This window comes from Lynx rufus, unplaced genomic scaffold (assembly GCF_022079265.1).
Source record: "Lynx rufus isolate CCGP_SWC_20201006 ecotype Redwood Valley unplaced genomic scaffold, mLynRuf1.p SCAF_12, whole genome shotgun sequence".
In the NCBI taxonomy this organism is placed as follows: Eukaryota; Metazoa; Chordata; class Mammalia; order Carnivora; family Felidae; genus Lynx; species Lynx rufus.
Window position 1 is genome coordinate 41198648 of NW_025814826.1, and position 15716 is coordinate 41214363.

The window sequence follows — 15716 nt, forward strand, 5'->3', positions numbered from 1 at the left end:
CTCAAAACAATTTTGCAATTCAAAATACTTACTTATATCAAATGTGCAGTGGTTAATACTTTCTCAGAATACATTCACATATATATGCACATATGAAACAAATTATATCAATATATGAAGATTTAAAGATTTACTAATACTTGAAATGTAGCAAAAAAGTTAAAAATTGCCTTTTAAAATAGCATTATCTAAATTGTAGTTCTTTGCTTGAGCACATATTGTAAGTTACTTTAAAAAAATAAAACAACTGGAATTGGTATGGGGCACTGCCTAGAAGGTAGGTAAAAATTTTCCAATACTGAGAGGAGGAAAATTAGGGTCAAGAAAAACCACTTGCAAATTAGTAGTGGAAGGAATAGAATTGGTTCTTCTGACTTTAAACCCCTTGAAATTTCTGAGCAGAGGACTGTAAGTTGAAGATCTATAGTTGTTTCAGAATGGCTGGGAGAAAAAGTTTGAAATTGGAGAAGTAAACACCGGCACAGTAATACAGGGTCTTTCACCAACAAAGACTCTGAAACATTGCATCGTATCCAACTGACACAATGATGCCTGGCATAGCAAATATTATGGACAGGTAGACTGGAGGCAGCAGAAGGCACTGAATGGTTTTAACAGTGGAATAACATAGTCATATTTGCTATATAAAAAGTTGACTGTAGAAAATGAAACAAGACAAAACAACACATTTAACAATTTTCAACAGCATTTTCCAGTTATCATATCTTTTTTTCTCTACTTTACTAAAGGCCAGCTTCCTCCTTTGGCTCTGCTGCATTTACATGCTCTGAGCATGTAGTCTACCTCCCTAACCCTACATTTCACTAAAGGATGAGTAGGCTACAACTTCCCTCAGTTGAATACAAGTGGAATATTGGGAATATCGCTGTATTCAGAAACATAACCACATAAATTGAGTGACTTTGTAACATCATGGGACACCTAGAAGGCTCACAAAAGATTAACTGGGTGTCTTAAATTGCAGATAGGGTACAATAACATGTCATCGACATATAGATGATAATTCAAGATCAAAGGAGGTAGAACACATGGTCCAGGAACCAACGTGTGGAAGCAATAAATGTCCCTAGTTGCCATTAGATCCAATGACCCACTGGAAGACTGTGTGTATCCAATCCCTCACCCTATATGCTCTACAGAGAGGATCTGGTCCCAAGGCAGGGGGCACTCTTTCCAGAATATAGTAGGGTTCAAATGAACTACCACTACAGCTGTGATCTGGTCATTTTTATCACTTGGTTTCCAGAGACCAGCAAGGGAGAAACAAAATGATTGTTCTGATAGAAATATTTTATCCAGATAAACATAAAAGTGGGATTCTTTTTTACACAATGGGAGCACAGACAAATACTGGTGAGATCCTACTTCAATAGTAATTGATATTACCTTGCCAAATTGTGAATGTCAATGAGCATGTGCAGCAACCCCCTTCCCTATAAGATTTGCATCACCAAGGTGTCAGACACTATAGGAACAAACATTTGGATCATAGTCCCAGATCAACAAAACCACAGAGTTAAAATTAAGGAAGAGGAAAAGTTAGAATAGATAATGGAGGGAAAGGAATAGCAATTATGGCCCTGAGACAAACTGCAGTGGTGGGGATGTAATTTATCCAACTAAACTCCTTCTAAGTTTCACATAGAGGCCATGAAAGAACTGCTGTACAAATATAAATGAAGAAGTGAATTTGTTATATTCAAGAGGTGAACTATGGAAACCATGGATACATGTCACTCAGATGTCCATTTAAAAGGGAAACTGCTGGGGCGCCTGGGTGGCGCAGTCGGTTAAGCGTCCGACTTCAGCCAGGTCACGATCTCGCGGTCCGTGAGTTCGAGCCCCGCGTCGGGCTCTGGGCTGATGGCTCAGAGCCTGGAGCCTGTTTCCGATTCTGTGTCTCCCTCTCTCTCTGCCCCTCCCCCGTTCATGCTCTGTCTCTCTCTGTCCCAAAAATAAATAAACGTTGAAAAAAAAATTTTTAAAAAAATAAAAAAAATAAAAGGGAAACTGCTGTAACAGTAACATAGTTAGCTGATGGCCTTATGCTGCTGCACCACTAAAATCTGCCATTAATCCTCATGCCACAGTGACACTATTTCCAGGATGCTCCCATTCAATGACCGAATGAAGGTACTAAATTTGGTTATTCATGCACATCATGGGATTGCTCTAATGGACAGTATTGCTTTGGAGTTCTGCAAGGGACTGGCTAAAATTCTTTCAGAATGCAGAAATACACAAGTAAAGTTGGAGAATTAACAAATCTTTCCCTCATTGTTTTCTAGCTCTACCAAAATTTATTAGCATTTTCATATTGGCATGGCTTTAATTTGTAAAGGATATAATGAATACCCTAGTTACAATCATAGAAAATTTCTGGGTATAGTTTAAGTATGTATGAATTACTTCTTCTACACAAAATTAACTGGAGAATAGCTTGTCCATGAGTATTACATCCCAGAATGCACAAATTAAGAATTCCAGTTAATCTTATAAAATAACTATTTTCATAACATATTAATGTATTTATCCATGGACACGCTCTCATCTGCCTCAATTTTTAATTAATCATAGATTTCAGAAGTTTCAACACTGCTACTTCAATTAATTTGGTTAAATTAAAATATGTAACTTGGTCTCAACAATAAAGTTTTTCAAATTTATTAAAAACCTATGGCTCATTAACAGCCTTGAAATTATTAAAGATGAAGTTCTTACTTTTTTCTATGAACTTGACTTGTGATTGGACAAAATGAAAATATAAGCTTCATATAGAAAGACAAGGTTGAGATGATAGTATGGTTAGATCACACATTCTTTCATTTTCCAAGCATGGCAGATAATGCTATCTAGAAGGCAGGAATCCCTCGATCTGGATGGAGTAAGATTAAATATTGACTCGCCCATCTTCTGATTACTAATTTACACAATCTCTCTAGGTCTCTTTATTGCTGAATAGTAAATAATAATGCATAACTCTAGTTAAGTATATCTTAAGTGATTACATGTATAACACTCCCTTTCATCAATTCTTACTCAATACCATTAGGTAAAAGTCTTAGGTCTCTATGTCCTATTCAGGTTGTAACTTGCCCATGGTTAAAAGAAATGAGATACAATGCAATTTAAGGAGATAATGAACTGAGAAGTTGCTGGAGTTTTGTTTTGTCTTTGCCTCCCATAAATGCAAGGACATCAAATGTCTAAGAGTCTTCAATTTTCTATGACAGAAGAATTACAGCAAGGAAGTGACTAAAACTGTGGAAACAGCAACTATGGAAGGAATCCCCAGTTCCTCTAAAGAGCCCATTTTGACAACACCAGTTTCACAGGGACCTAACATTGCTGACAAAAGTAGTTACAATATCAGAGATGAATGTGACTAGAAGCAAGTACTGAAGTAGTCCCATTAAATTTAATTGCTTATCCTAATAACTCATCTTATAAAACTGTCTCTAGTAAAATAAGATTTATAGCTTTACAAGTCTACCTCTGTCTAAATATTGTTCACTTACAGGGAATTAATAACTTTGAATAATTAACCTCAAAATGACTGTTATATTTAGCAAGGTATCTTTCATTGATTAGAAAGAAATTAAACTGAATTAATGGTAGAAAGCTTTTCCTTTAATGCTCTTCTGTTAGGGGTTCTCAGGTTTACTCAAATCATGTGTTAAATCAGAATATATTGTCAAGATCATTCATTCTCCTCTAAACACTGCTAAGGTTTTGTTTTTAAGACTAAAATATGTGTAAAATTTTATTTCCAATCATGTTTCTACAGACAAAACTGAATTCACAGAAGATAAATTCATTCTACTATTCCAGATACCTACTGCAGAAACTCTACCTCCATATTTCATTTCTGATTCTTAGATGAAGTCTAATTTGGCACACCATTGGGTAAATCACTAAATGACCTGGAAAGACAGTTTTCCTTCCAAAAGGCATCATTCATGCATACATTTATTCATCCACTCAATAGAAACTTATGAATAGTTATTCTATAGTAGAGGCCTTTTTATGTGCTTGGGATTCAGAAAAACACCAAATAAATTTCCTCTTTTCATGGTACTTAATCCCTAGTGGAAGAAACAGACGTTAAACAGTGAATATATCTGTAAAATAAATTATATTTTTAATCACAAATAATTGAAATGTTTGAGTCTTGTTAAGATTATTAAGTATGTCTCAGTAAGAAGGTGACGTTTAAAAAAGATTTGAAAAAGATGAGATTGTAAGCTAAGTGGATATCTAGGAAAAGAATATACTAAGGCAAAGTGAAATAAGCAAAATCTCTAATGTTATTATTTGTATTTTCAGGAAATGTCAATAAAACAGAGAAGCTGAAACACTGTGGGGGCGCCTGGGTGGCTCAGTCAGTTAACCATCCAATTCTTTATTTCGGCTATGTTCTGATCTCATGGGTTCATGAGTTCAAGGTCCATGTTGGGCTCTGCACCGACAGCACAAAGCCTGCTTGGGATTCTCCCTCCCTCTCTCTCTGCCCCTCACCCCACTTTCAAAATAAATAAACTTTATTTTTTTGAAATAAAAAAATTTGAACACAGTTCAACTGAACTGTTGAAATTGAACTGTTCAATTAAACAGCTGAAACACTGTGAACAAAATCACATGTTAATTAAGATGTTACAGAGTTAATGGGGGAATTGTGATGGTTAATATGTCAACTTGATTGGATCACAAGGTTCCCAGATTTTTGGCTAAACATTAGTTCTGGGTGTGTCTGTGAGTATATTTCCAGATGAAATTAGCTTTTGGATTAGCGGACTACTATGTAAACAGATTTATTTGCCCTCCTCAGTTACATGGGCATCATCCATGTAGGTTGAGAACCTAAACAGACCAAAAGACAGAAGGAGGAAGAATTCTGCCCCTCCTGCTTGATTGCTTGAGTTGGGACATCAGTCTCCTCCTGCCCTCAGTGCTCTTGGTTCTGAGGCCTTCACCGTGGACTGGAATCTATACCATCAGCTAGCCTCGTTCTCAGGCTTCCAGACTCTGACCAAATTATACCATCCTCTTTCTTGGGTCTCCAGGAGACAGCACATCATAGGACCTCCCAGACTTCAGAACTGCATGAGCCAATTCCTTATAATAAATATCTTTCTGGGGCGCCTGGGTGGCGCAGTCGGTTAAGCGTCCGACTTCAGCCAGGTCACGATCTCGCGGTCCGTGAGTTCGAGCCCTGCGTCAGGCTCTGGGCTGATGGCTCGGAGCCTGGAGCCTGTTTCCGATTCTGTGTCTCCCTCTCTCTCTGCCCCTCCCCCGTTCATGCTCTGTCTCTCTCTGTCCCAAAAATAAAAATAAACGTTGAAAAAAAATTTAAAAAATAAATATCTTTCTAATATATCCTATCCATTCTATTTTTCTGGAGAACCCTGACTAATTAAGAGACATATCATTCCTGGTTCTTGAAGATGATTAGTAGGACTTTGCTACTCTTTTAAGTAAATGAAGACACTGGGATTTCGAGCAAGGAATGATATATGACTTAAATTTATGGATAAACACCTTAGTCTTTTTGTTTTGTTTTGTTGTTTGTTTTTAAAGAATGGACTGTAGGGAAACAAGGAAAATAACTAGGAAGACCTAGTAGGAAATTATTTCAGTAAATCCAGTAATCCAAGAGAAAGATAATAATGTACAAGAGCTGGATGCTAGCAGTGGAGTAGACAAGTATGATTTTGGATATATCCCAAAGGAGGGGACATTGGCATTTTCTGAGAAGTTGCATAGTAAGTGTAAGAGAAAGAGATGAATCATTATGATACCAAGTATCTTGGTTTGAGTAACTGGAGGGATGGAATTAACCCCTTACAGAGATGGGGAAGGAAAATGGAACTAAAAGATGAATATAGCAGCTCATCCAGATGTATGTAAATATGCTCCCTTTTTTATATGCATGTGTACTTTTAAGGAGCAAAAAAATATTAATACCTGAAAATTCCTTCTTTATTGCTGTTTTAGAAATCTATCTTCATATCTGGTTATAATACGTGTCCAAGGCTAAGGGGAAAAAAGCTAGAAATTAATTTGATTGAACTTCCCACAATTTCAGAGTGGAGGAAAGTAACTCAAAATTTCATATCACCTCCCTACTTTTCTAGATAGATCATCTTATAATTCTTATAAGGTACTAGCAATGGACACAGCTTTTCAATCAGGGGTCCTAATTTTTTAAGTGAGTAATACCTGCTAAGGAGAACATTCAGAAGATAATCATCTTTACACAGGGGGCTGGAAGCAATGGGTAATCACTAGATATCATTTGCTATTACATTTGCTTGGATAGTAGTCTCCAAATTTCACAATATTGCATTTCTATGAAATGATGTTACAGGTATTGCACACTCTAATAAACTACAGAGACTGTGGGGGAATCTATATGAACTTGGCAAGTAAAATAATTAAATTCTATCCATACTATGTAACTACAATAAATGTAAGGTGTTAGTATAGCTAGTAATATGCAATTTGTATAAATGTCCAAATAAAACTTTCTCAAATTTATAATGAACATATTTGCTGCCATTAACATAATTTTATACCATGTATTAAGGTTGAATTAGATTCACACAATTGTTTTTTTCTAGAATTTTTGTTAATAGTCTCTTGAATACCTTGAAAATCACCACTGATGAGAATTTTTTAGTTTTATAATAGATTATAAAAGGTTTAAAACCCTCTTTACAGCCATTCTAATGTATGTGATACAATTTATATTCAAAGACTCCTATAGTTCATTCTTTTCTTTCACTGGAATATGTAATATTGGTATTTCTTATAATAATTATAAGGTCCATAATATGAAACATTTGAAAACAATGGTAAAGCTCTAATTTTTAGAATACATATATATTGGCTAGGATCTCATGCTGCAGTTTGGATGCCACTAAAAGTACATCAATTACAAATGAAGAGAAAGAGCCCATATAAGTTAGACAGTATCTATACTGATGCTTGCAATTCACCTGCCAGGTGTCTAACCTCGCTCCACTGCTTCCAAATTCTGTATCTTGGGTATTGTATTAGTTTCTTGGGCACTTGGAATAAAAGTCCCATTGTCTACTATGGGCAGTGCCACACTCTCCAGCTGGTTGCTAAGATAGATGTTCAAGTGGCTACACTTTGTATTTAAAAGCCAAGTAGGAAGCATTAGTTGCTATTCATCAGTTTTGTTGTCTGGCTGCCTGTGGGGATTGCAGGATATGCTGTTTGTCATTCAGGCAACCTACTGAGTAGCAACACAAAATGCAAGTAGAGGCTGGAAGCAAACTATCTAGGAGCTGTGGCAACCCCTAGGCTCTGTTCAGATGCCACAAAGCCAAAAAAAAAAAAAAAAAGATAAAGAAAAATCTCACCATACCTATAAATGATTTGTTAATCAGAAGTGTGGCACAGCACAGAAGGAGATCTGAGTTAGAGATTAAAGGCTTGTGTCATTCTGAAATACTCCCTTTTGTCCCAATTATATATGCAATGTTATTATAGTAAAAAAAAAATCAAATACAGTACAGGCCAGATAAGGTCAACACTTTAAAATCTGGTGTAAGCTAAAACAAATATTGAAAGTAGAGGCTGAGAAAAAAACCATATACACATTGAAGAAATTTAATAAATGCACATTTATATTTGAAAAAAATGAAAGAACTGCTAATAGAAAAAAAGAGTAGTCATCACATTTTATTGATTATATTAAAATCAATTTTAATATTACATTTTGATAAAATTTGATGTATATACGGCTATGAAACAATCACCACCAATTAACCAAGATAAATACAAGGAATATTGGGAAGGATATGGAGCAACTGGTACTCTTATCCACTGCACTGAGGATTTCAAGATGGCATAATCACTTTGAAAAAGAATTTGGTGATTATTACCATATTAAACATACCACATGACCCAGCCATTTCACTCCTAAGTATCTACCCAAGATAAATTAAAGCATATGTTCATTAAACAAAACAAAATAAAAACCCACAACTACTTGTGTGAAATGCTCATAGAAGATTTAGTTGTTAACCCAACACAAAAGTGGAAACAAACCATATCACACAACAGGTAAATGGATAAATAATGGTATATTCATAAAACGTAGAGCCAATCTGCAATAAAAAGTAGACTAGTGATACATATAGCCATATGGGAATACCACAAAATAAATATGATGAGTGAAAGAAGCCAGGTAAGAGTACATATTGAATGATTAGATTTTAATAAAATTCCAGAAAATACAAACTTATCTCTAGTGACTGGAATCAGAACAGTGGTTGTCTGGGATAGGAGAACAAGGCAGGAGGTGAGGAGTGAGGATATGTAAAAGGATCACAAAGAAACTTTAAGGTGATATTTATGTTAATTAGTTTGATTATGGTGATACTTTTTCTGGGTATACACATATGACACAACTCATTAAGAAGTAAACTTTAAATATGTGAGTTTATGTCCATATGTCTCAACAAAGATATAAAAACATGGTTTGGAAATTAAAAAAAAATTGATAATGACAAAGGAGATAAACAATAATGTGATCCCACAAAAACAAATATAAAAAAATGGGTAGAGGGGAAGTTAGAGATTAGACAGTGCCTAGAGTACAGAGAACTTGGGTGATAGTATAATTGGTAAAAACAATTGCAACTACATGTAGTATTTATTGAGAATTTGTGGCTTACTAGCTTGGGAGCACCATTTAATCCCCAAAGAAAACAAAAATAGTTGTAGGAAAAGCCACAGCTTACCTACTAAAGATATTACAGGTCAGAGGAGGGTTTGGAAAGCTGTGTGAAAGGCTGTGCAGAAATCCTGTCAGAGAGAGAATCCCAGAAACAGCGAAAACCAAATTAAAGTACAATCTTCCCAAAATATCTGATTGAAAGCTAAATTATGCATGCCTGAGGGGCATCCCTGTCTCCTTGGTTAAAAAAAGAGAGAGAGAGAGAGAGAGAGACAGACAGACAGACAGACAGACAGAGACAGACAGACAGGGACCAAAGAGAGTTCTATTCTTGAAAGTTAGAGCCAGTCTGTCAGATTGGTACATCCCTTAACCGACTGTATCATCAAAGGTTCACAGCTCAGGTGGCAGAAATGTGACACTTAATGGCTTTGGAGTATGGAGTGCAGATTCCGAAGGAAAGGGAGCATCTGAAAATAAGGGGCAATCTCAGAAGCAAGGAAATCACATATAGGGTAAGTCTAATCTCTCTCTAGATCTTCAGCTGAGTAGCAATTATTTCAGTCATAAGGGAAATATCCAAGGGCTAGACCAAAAAATATAAATAAATGCAAATAAATATAAATAATACAGGAAGGTATAATATTAAAGAAGAGATAGAAATTGCATACCTATGGGGGAGGTAAAGTTTGCAACTTATTCACGTTACCCGAAATAAAAGATAATAATTCACAGAACATGACAGGATATAGACTTGCTACAAATCACTGTTTATAAGATCCTGTTTTCCACCAAATACTGCTAGACCTGCAATGACAGAAAAGTGTGACCCAAACTCCAGAAAAGATCTGTCAGTAGAAATGGACTCACAGTGGGTTAAGGAAATGGATTAAGCAGATGATGACTTTAAAGCAGCTAAATTTACATAGTAAATGAAAATATTTTCAAAGACTTAAGGGATAATATACTATCAGTGAAAGAAAAAGTAGATACCTAACAGAAATTTAAAAACTACCTTTTAAAATTAAATCCTAGGCCAGTGCTTCCCACGGCTCCGGAGAAAGCAGTTACAGCCCATTCCAGTAGATCCAAAGCCCAGGCCTGCGGGTAGGGAGAGAGCCCTTATGGTGGGTCGCGGGTAGCCAGGCCCAGATGTGAACAGGGCACGTCTTCGCCCCACGGCAACCGGGCGCTGGCGGCTTCAAGGGAAGACCTTGGGACCTGGATAGGGCTCCCCCTCGCACCAGAAGTCATCGGCTTGAGGGGTCTCCAGGAGCCACACCTCTCTGGGCAGGTCGCAGGCCGAGCCGGAGAGCTCCTTGTCCCTGACAGGCTCCAGCACCCGTATTTTAGAGAAAGCATGAAAAGTGACAGTATAATTTGAAAGTGGAAAAGCGGAATCAAGGAAGAAAGCATACCTGAGAGGATACCAGTTCTTTTCCTGGTTATAGCAACCCATTGTGTGACTTTGGGTCCTTCGGGAAGAGAACCCCGAAGAAAATTTCCTCAGGATTTGAGAGCTGCTATCCTGGCCCCCATTTATTCAGACAGACATTTGTAAACTACTACCAACAGACAAAGAACCAGTTCCCACCTCCGGCAGCGATCTGACTCCCTCCGGCTGCACAGGGCCCCTCCTGAAGTGGATCACCTAAGGAGAAGCGAGCTAAGCCTGCCCCCCCTGCCGCCGTACACCTTGCCTTCCCACCCCAGCTAATACGCCAGATCCCCAGCATCACAAGCCTGGCAGTGTGCAAGTAGCCCAGACGGGCCACGCCACCCCACAGTGAATCCCGCCCCTAGGAGAGGGGAAGAGAAGGCACACACCAGTCTGACTGTGGCCCCAGCGGTGGGCTGGGGGCAGACATCAGGACTGACTGCGGCCCCGCCCACCAACTCCAGTTATACACCACAGCACAGGGGAAGTGCCCTGCAGGCCCTCAACACACCAGGGACTATCCAAAATGACCAAGCGGAAGAATTCCCCCCAGAAGAATCTCCAGGAAATAACAACAGCTAATGAGCTGATCAAAAAGGATTTAAATAATATAACAGAAAGTGAATTTAGAATAATAGTCATAAAATTAATCGCTGGGCTGGAAAACAGCATACAGGACAGCAGAGAATCTCTTGCTACAGACATCAGGGGACTAATGAACAGTCACGAGGAGCTGAAAAACGCTTTAAAGGAAATGGAAAACAAAATGCAAACCACCACAGCTCGGATGGAAGAGGCAGAGGAGAGAATAGGTGAACTAGAAGATAAAGTTATGGAAAAAGAGGAAGCTGAGAAAAAGAGAGATAAAAAAATCCAGGAGTATGAGGGGAAAATTAGAGAACTAAGTGATACACTAAAAAGAAATAATTTACGCATAATTGGTATCCCAGAGGAGGAAGAGAGAGGGAAAGGTGCTGAAGGGGTACTTGAAGAAATAATAGCTGAGAACTTCCCTGAACTGGGGAAGGAAAAAGGCATTGAAATCCAAGAGGCACAGAGAACTCCCTTCAGACGTAACTTGAATCGATCTTCTGCACGACATATCATAGTGAAACTGGCAAAATACAAGGATAAAGAGAAAATTCTGAAAGCAGCAAGGGGTAAACGTGCCCTCACATATAAAGGGAGACCTATAAGACTCGTGACTGATCTCTCTTTTGAAACTTGGCAGGCCAGAAAGAATTGGCACGAGATTTTCAGGGTGCTAGACAGCAAAAATATGCAGCCAAGAATCCTCTATCCAGCAAGTCTGTCATTTAGAATAGAAGGAGAGATAAAGGTCTTCCCAAACAAACAAAAACTGAAGGAATTTGTCACCACTAAACCAGCCCTACAAGAGATCCTAAGGGGGACCCTATGAGACAAAGTACCAGAGACATCACTACAAGCATAAAACAGACAGACATCACAATGACTCTAAACCCGTATCTTTCTATAATAACACTGAATGTAAATGGATTAAATGCGCCAACCAAAAGACATAGGGTATCAGAATGGATAAAAAAACAAGACCCATCTATTTGCTGTCTACAAGAGACTCATTTTAGACCTGAGGACACCTTTAGATTGAGAGTGAGGGGATGGAGAACTATTTATCATGCTACTGGAAGCCAGAAGAAAGCTGGAGTAGCCATACTTATATCAGACAAACTAGACTTTAAATTAAAGGCTGTAACAAGAGATGAAGAAGGACATTATATAATAGTTACAGGGTCTATCCATCAGGAAGAGCTAACAATTATAAATGTCTATGCGCCGAATACCGGAGCCCCCAAATATATAAAACAATTACTCATAAACATAAGCAACCTTATTGATAAGAATGTGGTAATTGCTGGGGACTTTAACACCCCACTTACAGAAATGGATAGATCATCTAGACACACGGTCAATAAAGAAACAAGGGCCCTGAATGAGACACTGGATCAGATGGACTTGACAGATATATTTAGAACTCTGCATCCCAAAGCAACAGAATATACTTTCTTCTCGAGTGCACATGGAACATTCTCCAAGATAGATCATATACTGGGTCACAAATCAGCCCTTCATAAGTTTACAAGAATTGAAATTATACCATGCATACTTTCAGACCACAATGCTATGAAGCTTGAAGTCAACCACAGGAAAAAGTCTGGAAAACCTCCAAAAGCATGGAGGTTAAAGAACACCCTACTAACGAATGAGTGGGTCAACCAGGCAATTAGAGAAGAAATCAAAAAATATATGGAAACAAACGAAAATGAAAATACAACAATCCAAACGCTTTGGGACGCAGCGAAGGCAGTCCTGAGAGGAAAATACATTGCAATCCAGGCCTATCTCAAGAAACAAGAAAAATCCCAAATACAAAATCTAACAGCACACCTAAAGGAAATAGAAGCAGAACAGCAAAGGCAGCCTAAACCCAGCAGAAGAAGAGAAATAATAAAGATCAGAGCAGAAATAAACAATATAGAATCTAAAAAAACTGTAGAGCAGATCAACGAAACCAAGAGTTGGTTTTTTGAAAAAATAAACAAAATTGACAAACCTCTAGCCAGGCTTCTCAAAAAGAAAAGGGAGATGACCCAAATAGATAAAATCATGAATGAAAATGGAATTATTACAACCAATCCCTCAGAGATACAAACAATTATCAGGGAATACTATGAAAAATTATATGCCAACAAATTGGACAACCTGGAAGAAATGGACAAATTCCTGAACACCCACACTCTTCCAAAACTCAATCAGGAGGAAATAGAAAGCTTGAACAGACCCATAACCAGTGAAGAAATTGAATCGGTTATCAAAAATCTCCCAACAAATAAGAGTCCAGGACCAGATGGCTTCCCAGGGGAGTTCTACCAGACGTTTAAAGCAGAGATAATACCTATCCTTCTCAAGCTATTCCAAGAAATAGAAAGGGAAGGAAAACTTCCAGACTCATTCTATGAAGCCAGTATTACTTTGATTCCTAAACCAGACAGAGACCCAGTAAAAAAAGAGAACTACAGGCCAATATCCCTGATGAATATGGATGCCAAAATTCTCAATAAGATACTAGCAAATCGAATTCAACAGCATATAAAAAGAATTATTCACCATGATCAAGTGGGATTCATTCCTGGGATGCAGGGCTGGTTCAACATTCGCAAATCAATCAACGTGATACATCACATTAACAAAAAAAAAGAGAAGAACCATATGATCCTGTCAATCGATGCAGAAAAGGCCTTTGATAAAATCCAGCACCCTTTCTTAATAAAAACCCTTGAGAAAGTCGGGATAGAAGGAACATACTTAAAGATCATAAAAGCCATTTATGAAAAGCCCACAGCTAACATCATCCTCAACGGGGAAAAACTGAGAGCTTTTTCCCTGAGATCAGGAACACGACAGGGATGCCCACTCTCACCGTTGTTATTTAACATAGTGCTGGAAGTGCTAGCATCAGCAATCAGACAACAAAAGGAAATCAAAGGCATCAAAATTGGCAAAGATGAAGTCAAGCTTTCGCTTTTTGCAGATGACATGATATTATACATGGAAAATCCGATAGACTCCACCAAAAGTCTGCTAGAACTGATACATGAATTCAGCAAAGTTGCAGGATACAAAGTCAATGTACAGAAATCAGTTGCATTCTTATACACTAACAATGAAGCAACAGAAAGACAAATAAAGAAACTGACCCCATTCACAATTGCAACAAAAAGCATAAAATACCTAGGAATAAATCTAACCAAAGATGTAAAGGATCTGTATGCTGAAAACTATAGAAAGCTTATGAAGGTAATTGAAGAAGATTTAAAGAAATGGAAAGACATTCCCTGCTCATGGATTGGAAAAATAAATATTGTCAAAATGTCAATACTACCCAAAGCTATCTACACATTCAATGCAATCCCAATCAAAATTGCACCAGCATTCTTCTCGAAACTAGAACAAGCAATCCTAAAATTCATATGGAACCACAAAAGGCCCCGAATAGCCAAAGGAATTTTGAAGAAGAAGACCAAAGCAGGAGGCATCACAATCCCAGACTTCAGCCTCTACTACAAAGCTGTCGTCATCAAGACAGCATGGTATTGGCACAAAAACAGACACACAGACCAATGGAATAGAATAGAAACCCCAGAACTAGACCCACAAACGTATGGCCAACTCATCTTTGACAAAGCAGGAAAGAACATCCAATGGAAAAAAGACAGCCTCTTTAACAAATGGTGCTGGGAGAACTGGACAGCAACATGCAGAAGGTTGAAACTAGACCACTTTCTCACACCATTTACAAAAATAAACTCAAAATGGATAAAGGACCTAAATGTGAGACAGGAAACCATCAGAACCTTAGAGGAGAAAGCAGGAAAAGACCTCTCTGACCTCAGCCGTAGCAATCTCTTACTCGACACATCCCCAAAGGCAAGGGAATTAAAAGCAAAAGTGAATTACTGGGACCTTATGAAGATAAAAAGCTTCTGCACAGCAAAGGAAACAACCAACAAAACTAAAAGGCAACCAACGGAATGGGAAAAGATATTTGCAAATGACATATCGGACAAAGGGCTAGTATCTAAAATCTATAAAGAGCTCACCAAACTCCACACCCGAAAAACAAATAACCCAGTGAAGAAATGGGCAGAAAACATGAATAGACACTTCTCTAAAGAAGACATCCAGATGGCCAACAGGCACATGAAAAGATGTTCAGCGTCGCTCCTTATCAGGGAAATACAAATCAAAACCACACTCAGGTATCACCTCACGCCAGTCAGAGTGGCCAAAATGAACAAATCAGGAGACTATAGATGCTGGAGAGGATGTGGAGAAACGGGAACCCTCTTGCACTGTTGGTGGGAATGCAAATTGGTGCAGCCGCTCTGGAAAGCAGTGTGGAGGTTCCTCAGAAAATTAAAAATAGACCTACCCTATGACCCAGCAATAGCACTGCTAGGAATTTATCCAAGGGATACAGGAGTACTGATGCATAGGGGCACTTGTACCCCAATGTTCATAGCAGCACTCTCAACAATAGCCAAATTATGGAAAGAGCCTAAATGTCCATCAACTGATGAATGGATAAAGAAATTGTGGTTTATATACACAATGGAGTACTATGTGGCAATGAGAAAAAATGAAATATGGCCTTTTGTAGCAACGTGGATGGAACTGGAGAGTGTGATGCTAAGTGAAATAAGCCATACAGAGAAAGACAGATACCATATGGTTTCACTCTTATGTGGATCCTGAGAAACTCAACAGGAACCCATGGGGGAGGGGAAGGGAGAAAAAAAAAAAAAGACGTTAGAGTGGGAGAGAGCCAAAGCATAAGAGACTGTTAAAAACTGAGAACAAACTGAGGGTTGATGGGGGGTGGGAGGGAGGGGAGGGTGGGTGATGGGTATTGAGGAGGGCACCTTTTGGGATGAGCACTGGGTGTTGTATGGAAACCAATTTGTCAATAAACTTCATAAAAAAAAAAAAATAAAATTAAATCCTAGA